This window comes from Euprymna scolopes, chromosome 41 (genome assembly GCF_053919585.1).
Source record: "Euprymna scolopes isolate OS-2025 chromosome 41, ASM5391958v1, whole genome shotgun sequence".
In the NCBI taxonomy this organism is placed as follows: domain Eukaryota; kingdom Metazoa; phylum Mollusca; class Cephalopoda; order Sepiida; family Sepiolidae; genus Euprymna; species Euprymna scolopes.
The window spans coordinates 47,439,964-47,458,391 of NC_136522.1; the positions used below are offsets into that span (position 1 = coordinate 47,439,964).

Consider the following 18,428-nt stretch of genomic DNA (forward strand, 5'->3'; position numbering starts at 1 on the left):
CCGGTGTTGGTTGATATGCCGCTTCTCTCAGCTGCAGCTTGAGCGTCGCGTTTCAGGGTAGATCTGGAAATCAATAATCAATTAAACCATTGGAGATCATTTGATAAACAAGTAATTATTTGCGCAAGGTAATTTCAAATAGAGTTTGTGCACAAAAAAGGTTAGATAATTTGGGGACTTTCTCAACTTAAGGAAACAGACTGGTTTCTGGGTGCAGGGGATATAATTAAATCGAACGCTTTCAAATAACCTTTTCCCATTTAGGAATTTCAGGGGTCAGCTCTCAAGATTTCTCTTTACAAGGCAGAGATCTGCATCTCTCAGTCAGCCAGAGAGAAACAAGACTGCTCTATCTCCCAGCCGACAAACTGAGGTGGGGAAGATTGTTTTCACTTGGCGGCGTCTAATTTTATGAAAATTACTAATCCCTTCACTGGCTTCCTGGGATCACTCTGTTCTCCTTTCTTGTCGCTTCGTTTTTTTTTATATTCTGTCGTTATAAAGAAATGAATTATTACACGAATTGATAAAAATCTGTATAAACTTTTCATTTTGAAAATCTGTTAGATATCTAGGCCGTGTGTACTGAGAAATAATTTTGGCAAATACGTACATACGGCGATAAATAAAAAAAAAACAAGGAAATAATTATCAAATGTACCAAAAGCTCATTTAAAAAATATATGAATCTGACATCTTGTTTAATACTTAGATAATATGTACCTAGAAATCATTTTGACAAATGTGCGCATCTGGCCAAATTCAAGAAACAATCAAATAATTAGCAAATGTACTAAAAGGTCATTTGAATAAAAAAAAAAATTATGAACATGGCACATGTACCTGCTGTGAAGAAACAACAAATTTGATCAACTGTCAAAAGCAGATAAGTCCAAAGTTTTCTTTTTTTTCTTTTTCTTTTCTTTTTTTTTTTTTACAGACTAGTTTGCCAGTTGTGTACAAATCTCAAGACCGATAACAGCCTTCTATCATGTCTAATAGTGACACAATGTTCAATGAGCGAGATCGGAGATGTGCCGCTGTACAACTCATGCTCTCTACCGATCCAAGTTATGACAACAGGACCATTGCCAGTACCCTCAAAACACATCGCTGGATTGCTACGAATAACAGGGACGTGTACAAGATGCTGAAAACAAAGTTTCCGGCCACGGTTATGGTCTCTGATGTGATTTCAAGTGAGGGGCACCTCATGCCACCTTACATCTGCGAACATCAAAGTGTACCTCGATGTGCTGAAGAGTGTGGTGGTCCCCTTGTGCAATCAGGTGGCCGCTAGCAGACCCTGAGTGTAACTGCAGGACTCGGTACCGGCCCACAAGTCCAATGAGACCCAGGCTATGCTTCAAAGGGAGTGCTACGACTTTGTACACTTCTCTCATTGGCCCGCCCCCCCCAACCTGAACCCACTGGACTACTTTGTTTAGTCATACGTCGAGAACATCAACTACATAACCTCCCACAACAGCAAAGTCAGCCTGATCGCCGTCATCCGCCGAGTATTCGCCAAGCTCCTGTCGGCGGTTGTGGAAAAGGCTTACTTCCAGTCCGAACCCATATCGAGGCGGTGATTGAGGCAGAAAGCAGCCACATTGAATAGATATCAGCTTTACTACATAATCAAGTTACTTGAATTGATTTTTTTTCATCAGAAGTTTTAAAATAAAGCTGTAGTGTTGTTTTATTTAGGACGACAATTATATCGTTCCACTCACTGGTATTATTATTTTTATATAAACTAGTATTGTTTTTTATATAAAATAGTATTGTTTTTTTATATAAAATAGTATTGTTTTTATATAAAATAGTAATGTTTTTTTATATAAAATAGTATTGTTTTTATATAAACAACAAACAGCGAAGCGTCGTCGACCGACTTTCACTCTTTTCTTTCTCTTCCTATTGTCTAGATAGCAAGTGTTGTCAAGGGGCAGTGGTGGGTATTGGACGTGTCAAATAATTTAAAAACAATAATAGCATTTTTTTTTTTTTTTAATGAAATAAAAAAAAAACAGCGAAAATTTGAAGATGGTTCTGTTGGATCAGATTTTGTGGTTGCTAAAAATTCCAAAAATTTTGAAGCAAGTAAAACTAAGATATCTCCCTCCCACTCCCTCTTTCTCTTTCTCTTTCTTTTTCTCTTCCCCCTCTCTCTTTCTCCTTTCCCCTCTCTCTCTCTCTCTCAGACACACCCACACTGTCCTTCTCTATTTTGTATAATAAATAGCAGATAACTGTTTCGTGGCATCACGCCTTTTCAGTGTAGTTGGACGCGATAATTGTTTTCGCGTAGAAATTCGAACACCAAATCAAATAAAACTATGATGAAGATTGTCAGGAATCTGCGTTATCGACAATAAGAGAGATTATAGCGATTGTGTTTTGTTTTTTTTTTGTTTTTTTATTGGGAGTGGGGTTACACTTTAAAACTACAAATAACATAAAGAATTCTATTCTTTATAGAAGAGTATCGAGTTACACTAAATGGAAACTATTATTCTCCCCCTCTCTCTCTCTCTCTCTCTCTCTCTCTCTCTCTCTCTCTCTCTCTCTCATATATAAAAATAGAACAATCAGTAGATGAAAACATTTTTGGAATTGCGATAAAAGTTATTTATATTTTAAATATGACCATAAAGCAATGAAAAGAAAGAAGAAATCAATTTGTCTGCGACATCATGCGTGTATGGGAGGCGGTAATGTACAATTTAGAAATTAAGCATAACATGTTGAAAATTACATTTTCAAAGAAAAGTCTGGAGAGGAAGATTAAACACAATTGCGAAATATTTGTACAAAAAAATCAAAAAATGTTCTTAAAAGCAATTTGCAAATTAGTTTATCTTCTATAACGTTGTATTTACAAACAAAGAAAATAAATAAATCAAAATCCGGGTCGGCATATTTTTTTCTTTTTTAACAAAAGGTTTTATAACAGTTACTTTCCCGTCTCGATACCACTTAAAACCCATTCGCCATCGTCCCTCTCTCCGGTTACACTCTTCTTCTTCTTCTTCCTCCGACCGCAAGCCGGTCACAGCCGGTCCATTCTCGTTTTCGACTACTCGTCCATTTTCTTCCACTTCGGCTTTCTTTTTCCCGACCATGTAGTGCATTTTTGCTCCTTTTTTGCTTTCCCTTCTCGCGCACACTTCCTAATTTGCGTTTTTCAACTGCTGCTGCTGCTAACCTCTTCGCAAACCAGCCATCTTTCGCTGCTGCTGATATTATTATGGACTATGTTACATTGCGACTGTGACCGCATATACACGAGTATATGAAATCATGGAATGTTCCTACGACTGATTCTTTTCTTTAGTGTAATCAGCTAATCTACATAGGTGTATTTGTACACACCACAAGCACGTATGTAAATTAGATGACAAAAGAATGTATATTCATTATATATAGAATAATAATATCTCTGTATTATTATTGTTGTTGTTGTTGTTATTATTATTATAAAGTTAACTACTCCCCCAAAAAGTTCAATATCCTCCTCCAAAATTAAACAAATAAAAGTATATATGATCTCAATCAGTAGGTCCCCCTCCATGTTCAAGTGGCAATATGCTTTGTCTGGGGTTGGAACAGAGCGCAGACGCGCGCATGGCAGCTGTATACAAATGACCGAGCCGTGTGCGAGGTGACGTCACGACAAAGAAAAAGGAAAAAGATTATAAAAAGGTCTCCTTGTGTGTCATTCTTTTTCGTGGAGAATGACACACAAGGAGACGTTTGCTGAAACTTCATAAATAGTTTTATTTAGAGATAATTTTCCAAGGATAGAGAGACTAATGTTATCGTAGCTAGTTATTTAAGTTCTTAAACTTAACTTTCTAACTTAACGAAATGAGTGACGCCGTCGAAGTAGTATTATCCTAGATTATAAGTTTCCTATATTATTGGCCGTGGCTCATTTGCATGGCTTTCGCCGAAAATCTTATTTAAAGACCTTAATTTTTTCTTTCCCGAAAAGCTGTTTTGTCTGCAGCATTTGATCTCTATCCCCTGCTTTAAATTTACGTCACACTTTTCTGGGAACGATTATGTTTGCAGATTAAGGTTATACTGACATGCACTAAATGTGATCCTTGTCAAAATTCACACTAGCTAACTTAATCGCTACTGACGTAAAGTCCCTAATTGTTAACACTTTCACAACGTTTATAACCATTCAAAATTTCAACCTGATAAAATATATTTTGAGCTATCGACGTTTCCATGGTAAAACTTAGAGAATATTTCAGGTGGTTCAACTTAGAGAATATTTCAGGTATAGTTTTCAAAAGCCATAGCTTCTGTTCAGTTTTCAGAGACAATGGATATCCTCTGTAAGGGTGGCTTCGTGTGTAGCTGTGAAGCAAGGGTTGCATAATCCTAAAACACAGTCATCTTGAGTCGACAGTTCCTGATTCCAATCTCAAGCAGAAGTCCAGGACAACGTGAAACAATGCCAAGATAACCGGAGAGCACATACAGCACCTGGTATTCACAGTCACCCATTTTAGTACTGACCAATCTCGACGTCGCTTAACTTCGGTGTATCAATATGATTATGCTGTATATAGAAGCCAAGGCATTAGAATAAGCGCACTCTCGTCTATAGAAATGCACCAGCTTCTCTGTCGGTATTCCTCGGTAGGTGTGCCTCAGGTGATTAGCAATAAACTAGCCCTCTTTCTCAGAGAGAAGGTAATGCCTGAGAGGGTGGGCTTTCTATGACTGAACAGAATCACCTCAGCGCGACAGCAACAAAGCCACTATTGGACTGAAAAACGCTGAATCATAATTCTATGATACGCCATAAAGAAGTAATGCAAAGGTTTGGTTTTGGCCTATCCTTACGTTGTCAAGCAGAATATGAAGTCTCATTACTGCTATTTTCCTATGACTTTATAAATTACGTTTGTCTTCGAGACCCCTTTTAAAGAGTCGTGATGTCCCTTTTGTTTGGAACCTTGGTTATTGTTTTAATTTTGTATGTAATGAAGAAGAGTACATCCGGGTTCCCCCTTACAAGAATATGATTGCCTGTTTAAGCCATAAATACTGATTGGTAGTACCGTCTGAGAGATATGTTGAAAAGTATGCCGAAAGCCTCGCATTAAGGATATTACCAGCTCCGACCGTGAACACTGGTTCAGTAAGGCAACTCACAAGATCATTCCTCGTAATAGCCAAGTTCACTCAGCTACTTCAAACGAATATATCCCTTTCGCAGAACATATCAAATTTCTTTCCACTTTGCAAAGCTTGAACATGTAAAACAGCGGAGAGTCATTTCTTCTACTAATAGATCACTTAACTATGATGCAATATCTTTTATTTTGTATGTTTGCCGGATTTGAAAATCAGAAATTGGCTGGTTTGGTGGAGTGTACAGCCTCGCGTTCTTACTTGTGACATCATCACTAGAGTGTGCGCCGGTTCATTTGTTAAGTGAGTTGGACTTCTGTATAGTCATCTCGAAGATTATGCCCCGTGGTCTAATATGCATGAAGTCGTATTGGTTGGTCGAAGTTTTCATCTTGGTCATATAAATAGTTTTTGAGTTATGGCATAACTTCGGGAATGCTTCATATAATATAGAAGAGTAATGGTCAGACAATGAGCCATCTTTATGTTGTTAGAGGCATGCAGTCTCCTGACTGGCCTTTTCATGGAAATCGCTCGAGACAATGTGTGTAAGAATCTAACAAGAAAGAAAGATATCTCAAAGATAGGAAATGTCCATTGACCTTAATCTTAAATATATCAAGGTTGTAGGTAGGAGGAAAATAGCGAGCAAGAAAAAAGTTTTAAAACTTTGCAGTTCTTAGACAGAAGCTACTGGAATACGTTGTATTATAATGATGCATTAAAACAGCGAATCGATGAATACCTCTGTAGCAACGAGTCGAACGAGCTGGAACAAAAGAAAGCAGAATTAAGACAATTCTAAAGAACACATACCATAATAGTATTTATAAAAACGACTGAGACTAGCAACATCACGTCTGTGAGGGAATGGTCGCGGTGAAGAAGAAAGGGTGGGGGTGAATCAAGTTACATATACGTTTCTGCACTTTACTAATAACTCTCAAATGATAGAGAAATTCACTAAGTCTAGACCAGTTTGTAATGACTTTTTCCCTTTTGATTATTGTATGAAACTGGTTCTACGCAGTTCTAGGCGGTTCACCTTCCTTGTTAGTTTATCGCTAATTGCCGGAGGCGCCCCTGCCGAGGAATGACGACGAGATGGAAATGACTTATATACCATACATTACGACCAAGTAATTATAAGACATAGTTATATGGAATAAGTCAGAGAGAGTTGCAATCTTGGTTGAAGTGAGTGTCCCTAATGATGGATGGCTGAACAGAGCTGAAAGGGAGAAACAGACCAAATATCAATGTGGGATATGAAAAGAAAGAGGAATCTTAGAGATATCAATCATACCAGTTATTATAGGTGCCACAGGGCTTATGAAGAAGAACCTGAAGTCCTACCTAACTAATATTCCTGGGGAACCAAGTGCAAAAGAAATCCAGACAATTGCACTTAAGAGAACAACGAGGATACTAAAAAGAGCTCTCGGTTGGTTTCAATAAAAAGCAGGGCAATGCTGGCAGCTAGTTTTGCTGCCCCATACCCAGCGTTACAATCTTCAAAGGAAGAAAATTAAAAAAAAAAAATGAACCCTTCATTGCAAATACATATCACTGTATGATGTTGGTACCCCATGCCACAAAACTCTCAGTACAGACCAATTAGTCTACTGTGCATCATGAGTAAGTTGCTAGAATGTGTGATAATCAGAGAAGTGGTCAACCACCTCAACAAAAATAATCTGCTCAGTGACATGCAATATGGTTTCCGTTCTGCTGATGTACTAACTGTTATATAACATAGTGAATCTCTCGACAGGGGCTTCGTTTCTAGAGCAATGGCTCTTGACATATCAAACACTTTTGATAGAATATGACATAAAGGTCTACTTCACAAGATCGCCAGCTATGGAATAGCTGGAAATGTCCTCTCAATTATTAAATCCTTTCGTAGTAGTTGATGGGCAGAAATCAGAAAGTCATACTATTAACGCTGGCGTCCCTCAAGGCTCCATCCTGGGCCAAACTCTCTTCTTGATCTATATCAATGATCTCCCAAATCACATTCTTAGTTCATTCATAGATATTTTTGCAGAAGACACGACAATCTATGGCAACACTTCAAAGGCCAGCGATGACCAAGATTTTCTTATTCTCTCTCTCTCTCTCTCTCTCTCTCTCTCTCTCGCTCTCTCTCTCTCTCTCTCAAGAACGTGGTGCAGTGGGGAAAAAGGTGGCTGGTATAATGCATCCAAAACCAAGCTTCTCTCCTTTCATTATAATCGCTCTGACCCCCATAACGTCTCAATTGAAATGAATGGCTCTCGTCTTTGGGGAGCTCCATGTCTTGACAAGCTTCTGGGACTGACCTTAACTCTTGATCTGAAATGGAACACATGCATCAAATATGTTGCTAAGATCGCTGGAAAAATGGTTGGATCACTCTATCACTCCAGAAAGTATCTCACTGCCGATGCAATCTTCTATTTGTATAAGAGCCAGATACTCCCTAAAATGGAGTACTGTTGCCACATCTGGGTATGAGTTGCTCGGCGCGCCCTATCCAGCCTTGATAGAGGTTAAAATCGGCTTGGAAACCTAGTAAATGATGCCCTTTTTTCTTCCCTGTGACCTCTTTCCCACAGAAGAGACTTTGTGAGCCTGTCCCTGATCTATAGTTATTTTCATGTCAAGTGCTCGACTGCACTCAATGGTTCTCCCATTCCAAACTTTCACAAAAAAACACTCGACTAGCTACAACCACTATCAACAATTTCCCCCACTCTCTATCTGCGCCTAAATCTAAAGACAGATTCCATGAACAAAGTTTATTTCCAAGAACTACCCGTTTGTGGAACACTATTCCGCTGATCTGCTTCCAGGTTTAATACAATATAGTAGCCTTCAAATCTAATGTAAACAAATTCTTGTTGCGCCTCCTATAGATAATCAAATTCTACACAATTTACATCATTAACGATTACTACGCAATCACCTTATATTCATTAACATTTATCCTCGAGTGACTTTCGAGCCTTGATAAGTGGTGACTCCCAAGTAAAAAAAGAAAAGTTAGTTTGCCATAAAGAATTTGTTGCACAACTCTTCCACGTTAAAACATATGATAAAACTTGATAATTTAACGAATCCTATTTTACTTGTTATCATTTGTCTACTGGATCGTTTTTCGTTTTTTTTTTTTTAATTTATACTAATTTCGATATGATGCGCAAGTACATAATAATGTTTTCACATGAAATGTGTTTGTTTAAAACATCGTTAATCTACACAAACATCAAGATAATCTTTCGATTTATTTTACATTTTGTGAAATTATAAATTCTGGATCCTATGTACAATATTTCATTTGATTAATATTCCCACAAAGGACAACTAGATGAATAATAATAATAATAATAAAACACCGTTTTCTTTATAGATATTTGAACAAAACGAATTAACTCATGACTTCACCGTTGCCAATTAACAAAGACATGTTTCAGATTCTAAAATATATTCACTCCCTTTTATATAATGTTATTTTATCTCTTTCTTCAATCTTTTGACAAAACATTAACTTTGTTGCATCAGTTACAATAGATTTGAATCCCTGTTAAATACTCCGCGTAATTGCGTGCCTTATGACATGCGCACTTCGCGTTTTAAAAGAATTCCTCCATATTGTTTTTGTTTCTTTTTTTTTAATGTAAACAATCTGGATCTTTTCAACGAATTTATTATCCAACAACAGTTGTAAAAAAAAAAAAAAAAAAAAAAAAAAAAAAAAACACGAAAGAATAATTTATGATTTTAACAAACGATAGTTCTTACTGAATTTTGTACTTTTCGAAACCTTCCGTTTCCTTGAATGTGTAGAACTTGTTAAAGGAAATACATAAAACAGAAAAAAATATAGCATTTACGAATGGTCCTGAATCAGTCGGATTATTCCTTAATATTTCGTATTTTCGTTTGGATGCCTTTTATTTCTAAAGGTAAGTCTTTAAAGGATATTTTTAATTCTAATCAATGGGATTTAGCAGATAAGCCAACAAACGAAAGAAAGTGTAAAAATTCAAATCTATGTCTATAAAAGTGAAAATGTGTGTGTGTGTGTGTGTGTGTGTGTGTGTGTGTGTATGAGAACGTTTCTCAACCTATATACTCAACGAATTTTAAACTACAGACTTGAAATTTGGTATATAAGGTATTCATACATGTAGAACACGTTTTAATCGGTTTTCATCCGGAACAAAAGGGCTGCTAAGGAGGCAAAATTGAAACGTTGATACGTGATAAAGATTAGTGGTTGATACATCACTCCAGATATGGCAACAATATTCCATGTATGAGTGAATGGTAGTCTTGTAGAATGCTGGCATATGGGAGGAGTTTTCTAGCTTGGCATGTACAACCCACCTTCTTTGCAGCAGACTTGGTAATGTCTTCTGTGTATGTGTTCCAATTCATGTTATCTGTCAATGTTAAGTCGGGGTGCTTAGATGATGGACTATCAGGTAGAGTGTTATAAGTCATAGCAATCGGTGGTTGAAAAGGTTTCTTTCAATTGTTAAAGGAAAGGAGCTTTGTCTTAGTAGCATTAAATGTTACCATCTACGAATGTCCTAACTCCACTGCAAACTAGGGGTAACTGTTACCAAACGCAAGAAAATTAAATATTCAACCGACTTGGATTGTTTTAATGCGTAGAAAAAAAGTGGTACTTACAAAATACGAACTGAAATAATAACGCAATTATTTAGAAACATATTCTTAAAATGGGTAGAGAATGGCGTTTTCAAACTAATCTGTACTTTCACCTAACAATTTTAGATAAAAAAAAGATACGGGAAAACTTGAATTTAACTTGAAAATCGTATCTAGAAAGATAGTAAGCTCCGTATTCTGCAGAAGTACCAAAAAGGCTTACGCTATCTGCCCAGAGGTTGCCAGTCGGATTTAGGGTTAGAGATAAGGTAAATAACTTTTTAAACTATTTCTAAGGAACAAAACACCAACAGAAAGTCGGACATTTTGGATGTTTACTCTCTCCGAAAAACAGGATATCGATGAACTCTTATGCTGAAATAAGGACGCTTTAAAACAGTTTTCAGAAATGTAAAACTATGCAAGTCGGTTGAAAAGCAAATTGTCTAATAACAGTTAATCGTTGTGATATATTTATTTTTTTATTTCTGCCTGTTAACTATACTACACGATCAGCCAAGATTTAATGAAAAATCAGTCCGAAAGTTTTCCTTCGAGTTGTACGGAACAGAACAGAAATGGTCGTGTCGTCGCCGAACAACCAATTACCACCAACATTAAATGGAACAACGCTTTCATGTTTCCCCTAACTTAGGGTTAGATCAATACCTCCAATCCTCTCCATCTTAAAAATGAATTTAAAAATTTTCTTCATTTACTTTGAATTTTATTTTTTATTTTTATTTATTTATTTATTGGTTCGGAAGATTCTCAGCTGTGATTGTTTTTTTTTTATTTTTTATATACCCAATTTAACTGAAAAGGTGCAGAAATACGTATCCACAGATTTATTATCGTGATGTAAGCAATTCCGACTATGAAAGTTGGAAGACGAATCAAGTACTGACTTTTACCGAAAAATGCAGATTTAAAAAGAAAATGATGTTAGTTGCCAGAAGACTATCTTTAAATTAATTATAAAGATCAAGTTCCGACGGGTTTTTGTTTGGGGGGGGGTATAACTTTCCATTTACCTTTACTAAAGATTAGCTTAGGGTAAAAAAAAAAACAGTTCGGTTCGTGTTGTTACCAAAACAACATAACAGAATACACTGAAATACGGGATAAAATAACGTCTTCACAATAAATTAAAAAAAAAGATACTTTGTGATTCTCTTTATGATTATTGTTTCCGCTCCACTGTCAGTTACTCCTTTGTTTTTAATTGATTTTTTACGTTATCTTTTGTTAAATTATTAGGTGAAAGTCCAGAATAGGTAAAGGAAACTCCCATATTGTGAAAGGATTTTCTAAATAACAATATTATTATTTAGAAAAAAAAATCTTTATGGAGAGGGGCAACCGGAAATGAAGCGTAAACAGTAATCGTAAAGATAACCTGATTTGTTTGGTGAAGTTTATTTACATTCGCTAGACACGGAAAGACGGCGTAAGTACTAAAATTGACTTGGATACCTATTCCTAAAAAGTATACTATTTTGGAAGAAATGTTAAATGCAGACTTTACTCGTAATAATGAGAGTTTCATAAATGTTACATCCGTTTTTACGTGTAGGTTTTTTTTTAAACAAATCTCGTGTTCGTATTATTTGGATTCTTTGGACTACTTTTCTCATCTTCAGTGTTATTGGTCCTCGACAAAGGGGGGATTAGGCATAGTAATTCACTCCCGTTCGTTTATCCGCACTTTTCTTAATAACCACGCCTTGGATTCTTTTTTTAATTTTGCACAAACATTAGTCATGGTGAAAGTACATTTTTCACTCGTGGAGGAGGAGGACCCTAGATGCTCTGCTTGTTTTCCCATCATTTTGGTCGATGTATTCATTTTCTTGCGAACTGTTATCCTCATCTTCATAGTTGTTGTTTCACCACCTTTTGACCAACTAATCCTCTGGCCTTCTTCGGGTGATTAACCGCGACGGTATATGAATTAATTACAAAACTCAGCATTAACAACCTGAAGAAGGCCAGAGGATAAGTTGGTCAAAACGTGGTGTAACAACAACAACTATGAAGATGAGAATAAGAGTCGGGAATAAACAAGCTTCATCTCAAAGGATTAAATAAAAATAAAAAATCTATACTTTTGGTCGATATAACCTCCGACCTTCTTCAGGTGTATCTTTCGAACTTGGAAATCTTTCTCATGAACTCGAGACTCTGCACAGAATTTCGAACGCCACTGTTTATTTAATCTACGTCCGCAAAGACCCGTGGCGTAGTGGATAAAGTACTTATAAATTCAACTGTAAAGTTACTCTTCTGTGAGTTGAAGTGTATTTTCAGTGCTAGCGACACTAAACATACAATTTCGAATTACTTAGAATGTCTAACCAGCCATGGCTGATGGAAGGAGAACAAACTACCTCCGTGGGTTAAATACAGAATTCCCTTCGAAATTCCGTACAGATTCCGAGTTCGAGAGAAAGTTCGACAAGATATGCCTGAAAAAAGTCGAATGTTACATCGTCCGAAACGTTGTAGAGATAAAGTTCAAGATGAGAAGAATAGTCTGAATAATCCAAATACGAATTATCATTCCTCATCTAAAAAAAAAAATCGGAAACAAAATCTCGTATAAACCATAATTTTTGAAGAGGTGTCTTTATAATAATTTAAATTTACCAGAGGCATTCCAAAAATTATGCAACTTACTTTATTTTTATTTCGCCCGGATAGATCAGAGGGGATTGCAAATTGCATTGTTATGATGACTGAACTTATGCATTCATAACTTGAGAGTTTCATCACTCTATTGCAGATATTGACGTCGTGAGACACTAAGAGCACAATACTTGTCATGGACGTGCTTCGTGCGTCAGAAGCAGAGATGCGTTATTTAATTCTTTCATGTAGGAAAATTGAACCGATCAAAATTTACCAATGACTGTTGAATGTTTTCGAAACTCATGCAGTTTGTCAGCACAGTTAGGAGATGGGTTCGGCGATTTCATTGGCGACACAGATGTGATTGACAAAGTGTACTCCTGATATTTACCACCGAGGTATCGTTCGTCTCTGACAAAAGTGCATTGCGAATGATGGTGACTATGTATAAATATAAATTCTGGAGCACAAAAGGTCGCTCGTTTTAATGGTATCACTCCCGTCTTCGTAGCTCTTCAAAGTTTTAGTTTTTAAGTTTCAAAAATAGAAGACCTTGCTTTTGGAACGACCCTCTTTTCTTTCTAAATAACTTGGTCGATATTGGAACGGGGTATCGAGGCGAGAGGGGCAATCTAGTTATTAACCGATTTCAAGTTGTCAAGGACATGACTCATAAATAACTAATTAAATAATTATGCTTAACTTATTTCAGATTTACGAGTCATACCAATTATAACACTCGTACTTATAAAAAATACTGTGTTATTTTTTTATATAGAACTAGCATTTCAGCCCGGCGTTGCCCGGATGTTTGGAGGTGTATGTTGAGCAAAAAAAAAAAAAAAAAAAAAAAACGTCAATTTTTTTTAAAACTTTGACCCCTATTATGACCCCTTAAAATTTATAGTTTCGGGCTCAAATCACTTTATTAAGTTAGATCCAGGTTCAAGGAACCTATATCTAAAATTTCAAGTGTCTAGACCCAAAATTGTCGGAGGAGTTTGGTAGAGTTCTTAAAGGTCAAATCGTTGAAATTTGACCCCTTAACAGCCAAATTTCTGGCTGACACCGGTCACATCGATTTTCCCAAATCTCAGTACCCGGTATTTCAAATTTCGAGTCTATAGACTAAAAATTGACAGAGTTATTGCGTAGGGAAATGTACACAGACAGACAGACAGACAGACAGACACGTTCACTTTTATAGATATATAGAAGATTATTAGATTGAGAAGAAAGTTCTTAGGGAATTTTTGTATTTTGATATGAGATGATGTATTTTCGAATAAGTTTTCGTTAAAAAACATATATAACATTTTAAAGAGTGTTTTTCGCTCTGTCTAATCGTTTAAATTACAATCGTTTAAAACAATATTTTCTTTTCAGACTCTTGTATAAAAGATGAGAAAAAAAGCAAATTCGCAATTTTTTTTATTTCAATTCAAGCTAGGCCGAAAAGCTGATGAAACAGCTTGCGAAGCGTTTGGATCAGTAACCACTACTTAACGTACAGCACAATGGTGGTTTAAAAAATTTCGTGGCGGCGAGGAGAGTCTTGAAGGTAATGAGCGTAGTGGTCGGTCATCGGATGTTGACAACGATCAATTAAGAGCCTTAGTCAAAGTCAATCTACGCACAACTGTTCGAGAACTTGCTTCTGAATTAGATGTAACGTATACGACGATTTCCAACCAAGTGAGAGAGATTGGGGCGATAAAAAAAAAACTTGATAAATAGGTGCCTTGCAAATTGAACGACAACGAAAAGAAACGCCGTTATGAAGTGTCATCTTCCCTTCTTTTACGAAACAAGAACCAAAAATCATGCTGACTGTGTGATGGTCTGCGACCGGGTTCATCCATTGCAGTTTTTTGAATGCATACGAAATCATTACGGCAGAGAAGTACTGTCAACAAATGGATGAAATGCACCAGAAACTTCGACAACAACACCCAGCATTAGTCAACAGAAAAGGGCCGATTCTCCTCCATGATAATGCCCGACCGCACGTTGCTAAACCGACCCTGCTGAAGAACGAATTGGGTTATGAAATTTTGCCATATTCTCCAGACCTCTCACCTACCGACTACCATTTTTTCAAGCATCTCGACAATTTTCTGCGTGAGAAATGCTTCAAAAACCTAAGCGATATGAAAATGCCTTCAGCGACTTCATCATAAATTTTTTACGTTAATGGCAAAAATACACTTGTTTTGTGTTGGTAAAATGTGTTGATTTTGATGGTGCTTATTTTGATCAAAAATTTTTTGTTTGAGCCGAGTTATGTTCATCTGAATTTAAAATTAAAAAACCGCAAGAACTTTGTATTATTATTAATCGGGCTACTGTTCTCATCTTGACTGTGATTTTCCAAACATTTCGGTCGATATAACCTCCTACCTTCTTCAGGTGTATCTTGTCGAACTCGTGAATGTTTCTGTCGAACTCGAGAATTTACTTCACGGGGGTAGTGTGCTCTTGTTCCGTCAGCCATGACTGGATAGAGGTCCTAAGTAATTCGCAAATATATATTTTCGGTCGCCCACACTGAGGATTGAACATAAGAATAAAAATAGGTTTAAGGCTCCTAAAATTCGTACTAGAATTGTCCGCAAGGACCCGTGGCGCAATGGTTAGAGTACTGGGAATAAATCAATTGTAAAAGTGATATTCACCTGAAAGTTGGAGGTTCAATCCTCAGTGTGGGCGACCGAAAAATACATTTGCGAATTACTTAGGACCTCTACTTAGTCATGGCTGACGGAACAAGAGCACGCTACCCCAGTGAAGTAAATAAACAAGTTCTGTGGACCGTCCGATCGCTCTTGTCTATCAAAAACATTGTTATCATGGAAACCAACTTGTATTTTAAAAAATTCACACCCGTTTCCACAGTCCAATCCATATTGAGTACAAACGAATTTCAGTTTTTGCTTAACTTGTAGACATAATTTCAATTATGAAACTATGTTTTGTTATGTTGTGGTTTCGGTTTCGATTCTAGCTGATGGCACTCAAATCATATATATTTCTTGTTTTTCCTTTCTCTCCTAACTTCAGTTTTCTTTTTCCCTTTTCTTCTTCATTTTCAGTATTGTCTTTTCTCAATCTTTAGTTTTATATCGCTAACCCCCCCCCCTCTCTCTCTCTCTCTCTCTCACACACACACACACACAATTGTTCATTCCACCACCCTTTGCCTATTCCCTCTCTTTCACTCTTTCTCATATTTTTCTTTGTTTCATCCCCTCTCTCTCTCTCTCTCTCTCTCTCTCTCTCTCTCTCTCTCTCTCTCTCTTATTTTCACGCCTCATATGCTTCCCCTTCGTCATCCTTCACATTCTCTATCCTATGCGCCGTGCTGTATCATATATCTAAAAATTCTACGCTCCGATACTTTTGAAACTAAATGTTAAAATCAGACTTTTTGTACTTTTTTTTTTAAGTTTTATTTGATTGTTTGTTTTTTGTTTTGTTTTGTTTGGGTTTTTTTTTTTTTAATCTTTTTGTTTATTCATTTAATTTTGAAACCTTTTCAAGACGTTTACAACTTTGTCCTCAAATTAATCTGCAGTCTCCCCGGCCGCCGGCGAAGAAAAAAAGTGAAACTTAACAAAAGGCAATAAAAATTAACTAATGTATATTTCAAATCTAACGAAGAAAAATGATACTTATGCAGGGAATTGCCCGCTTTCTTCGCGGTTGATGTCTCGGAATATTTCAGCAACTTACATAAACTACCGGAATATACCGAGTGCTGATCAAATTTTAAAACGCTAGAAAAATTATCAAAAAAACATTTATCGTATAGTAATATATCAGTGAAGAAAAAAAATGGAAATCCAATTAACAAAATCAATCTATGGTAAGTTTTGTGAATAAATAAATATAAATAAGTAGCAACAAATAAAAGCTTCTTTTTTTTCACAAGAAATGTTAGTTTTCTTTTTTCTTTTACAATGGATTCCCCACTTATCAAGACTTGAAGGCTACTCGAGGATATAAGTTAAAGAGTGGACGGTGGTCACCGGGAAAATAGTGATTCAATAGCGTAGTAATCGTTTGGGTGAAAATTTGGTATAATTTGACTGCTCAACAAGAGCTTGTTTGCATTTGATTGCAAACAACCCTGCGGTAAGCCGGAAAACAGAACGACCAAAAAAATATTTTACATTTAATACTGACAGGCGGATGAAAATAATATTTCACATTTAACCGTGAAAGACCAATGAAAACAATATTTCACATTTAACCGTGACAGGACGACGAAAATATATTTTACATTTAATACTGACAGACCAATGAAAATAATATTTCACATTAAACTATGAAAGACCAATGAAAACAATATTTCACATTTAACCGTGACAGGACGACGAAAAAAATATTTTACATTTAATACTGACAGACCAATGAAAACAATATTTCACATTTAACCGTGACAGGACAACCAAAAAAATATTTTACATTTAATACTGACAGACCAATGAAAATAATATTTCACATTAAACTATGAAAGACCAATGAAAACCATATTTCAAATTTAACCGTGACAGGACGACGAAAAAATATTTTACATTTAATACTGACAGACCAATGAAAATAATATTTCACATTTAACCGTGACAGGACGACGAAAAAAATATTTTATATTTAATACTGACAGACCAATGTAAATAATATTTCACATTTAACCGTGACAGGACGACGAAAAAAATATTTTACATTTAATACTGACAGACCAATGAAAATAATATTTCACATTTAACAATGAAAGACCAATGAAAACAATATTTCACATTTAACCGTGACAGGACGACGAAAAAACTATTTTATATTTAACCGTGGCAGGACGACGAAAAAAATATTTCACATTTAACCATGAAAGCCAATGAAAATAATATTTCACATTTAACCATGAAAGGCCAATGAAAATAATATTTCACATTTAACCATGAAAGACCAATGAAAATAATATTTCACATTTAACCGTGACAGGACAACGAAAAAATATTTTGCATTTAACACTGACAGACCAATGAAAATAATATTTCACATTTAACTATGACAGGCCAATGAAAATATTATTTCACATTTAACCATGAAAGCCAATGAAAATATTATTCCACATTTAACTACGAAAGGCCAATGAAAATAATATTTCACATTTAACCTGACAGGAATACGAAAATAGTATTTTGCATTTAACACTGACAGGCCAATGAAAATAATATTTCACATTTAACCATGAAAGACCAATGAAAATAATATTTCACATTTAACCATGAAAGACCAATGAAAATAATATTTCACATTTAACCGTGAATGGACAACGAAAAAATATTTCGCATTTAACACTGACAGACCAATGAAAATAATATTTCACATTTGACCATGAAAGCCCATGAAAATATTATTTCACATTTAACTACGAAAGGCCAATGAAAATATTATTTCACATTTGACCATGAAAGCCAATTAAAATATTATTTCACATTTAACCATGAAAGCCAATGAAAATAATATTTCACATTTAACTACGAAATGCCAATGAAAATATTATTTCACATTTGACCAATAAAGGCCAAAGAAAATAGTATTTCACATTGAACCGTGACAGGACGACGAAAACAATATTTCACATTTAACCTGACAGGACGACGAAAATAGTATTTTACATTTAACACTGACAGGCCAATGAAAATAATATTTCACATTTAACCATGAAAGGCCAATGAAAATAATATTTCACATTTTACTATGACAGGCCAATGAAAATAATGTTTCATATTTAACCGTGACAGGAGAACGGATAGAATATTTTACATTTAACTATGACAGGTCAATAAAAATGATATTTAATATTTAACACTGACAAGATAACGAAAATAATATCTCATCTTTTAACCGGGACAAGATAACGAAAATAATATATCGTATTTTGCACTGACTGGACGATGTAAATAATATTTCAT

At 35.6% G+C, this 18,428-nt stretch overlaps 1 protein-coding gene across 1 annotated transcript in view; it reads left to right on the top strand.

Moving 5' to 3' along the window:
- Positions 1-8,745: 8,745 nt before the first annotated feature.
- The window catches only part of LOC145266513 (liprin-beta-1-like), an 840,289-nt gene continuing 830,606 nt past the window's right edge, over positions 8,746-18,428 (top strand). The window contains exon 1 of the mRNA XM_080122251.1: positions 8,746-9,110. The gene's annotated coding sequence lies outside the window, so the exon portion shown is untranslated. The remainder of the gene's footprint in view (positions 9,111-18,428) is intronic.